General features: G+C 15.2%; 1 protein-coding gene across 1 annotated transcript in view; it reads right to left on the reverse strand.

The window, feature by feature from the left end:
• The window catches only part of dennd6aa (DENN/MADD domain containing 6Aa), a 15,392-nt gene that overhangs the window by 6,920 nt on the left and 7,458 nt on the right, over window positions 1-1,014 (reverse strand). The gene's annotated exons all lie outside the window — the stretch shown is intronic.

A 1,014-nucleotide genomic window follows, 5' to 3' on the forward strand; every position in this document is an offset into this window, starting at 1 on the left:
AGTATATTTTTAGTATTATTAGTATTTAGTATATTTTTAGTATTATTAGTATTTAGTATATTTTTAGTATTATTAGTACTTAGTATATTTTTAGTATTATTAGTATTTAGGATATTTTGGTATTATTAGTATATTTTGGTATGATTAGTATTTAGGATATTTTGGTATTATTAGTATTTAGGATATTTTGGTATTATTTGTACTTAGTATATTTTTAGTATTATTAGTATTTAGTATATTTTTAGTATTATTTGTACTTAGTATATTTTTAGTATTATTAGTATTTAGTATATTTTTAGTATTATTTGTACTTAGTATATTTTTAGTATTATTAGTATTTAGTATATTTTTAGTATTATTAGTATTTAGGATATTTTGGTATTATTAGTATATTTTAGTATGATTAGTATTTAGGATATTTTGGTATTATTAGTATTTAGGATATTTTGGTATTATTTGTACTTAGTATATTTTTAGTATTATTAGTATTTAGGATATTTTGGTATTATTTGTACTTAGTATATTTTTAGTATTATTTGTACTTAGTATATTTTAGTATTATTTGTATTTAGTATATTTTTAGTATTATTTGTACTTAGTATATTTTTAGTATTATTAGTACTTAGTATATTTTTTAGTATTATTTGTACTTAGTATATTTTTAATATTAATACTTAGTATATTTTTAGTAATATTAGTACTTAGTATATTTTTTAGTATTATTTGTACTTAGTATATTTTTAGTATTATTTGTACTTGGTATATTTTTAGTATTATTTGTACTTAGTATATTTTTAGTATTATTAGTATTTAGGATATTTTGGTATTATTAGTTTATTTTGGTATTATTATGATTTAGTATATTTTGGTATTATTTGTACTTAGTATATTTTAGTATTATTTGTACTTAGTATATTTTTAGTATTATTTGTACTTAGTATATTTTTAGTATTATTTGTACTTAGTATATTTTTAGTATTATTTGTACTTAGTATATTTTTAGTATTATTTGTA

The sequence above is a fragment of the Nematolebias whitei genome, chromosome 7 (assembly GCF_014905685.2).
Source record: "Nematolebias whitei isolate Nwh7 chromosome 7, NemWhi1, whole genome shotgun sequence".
NCBI lineage: Eukaryota > Metazoa > Chordata > Actinopteri > Cyprinodontiformes > Rivulidae > Nematolebias > Nematolebias whitei.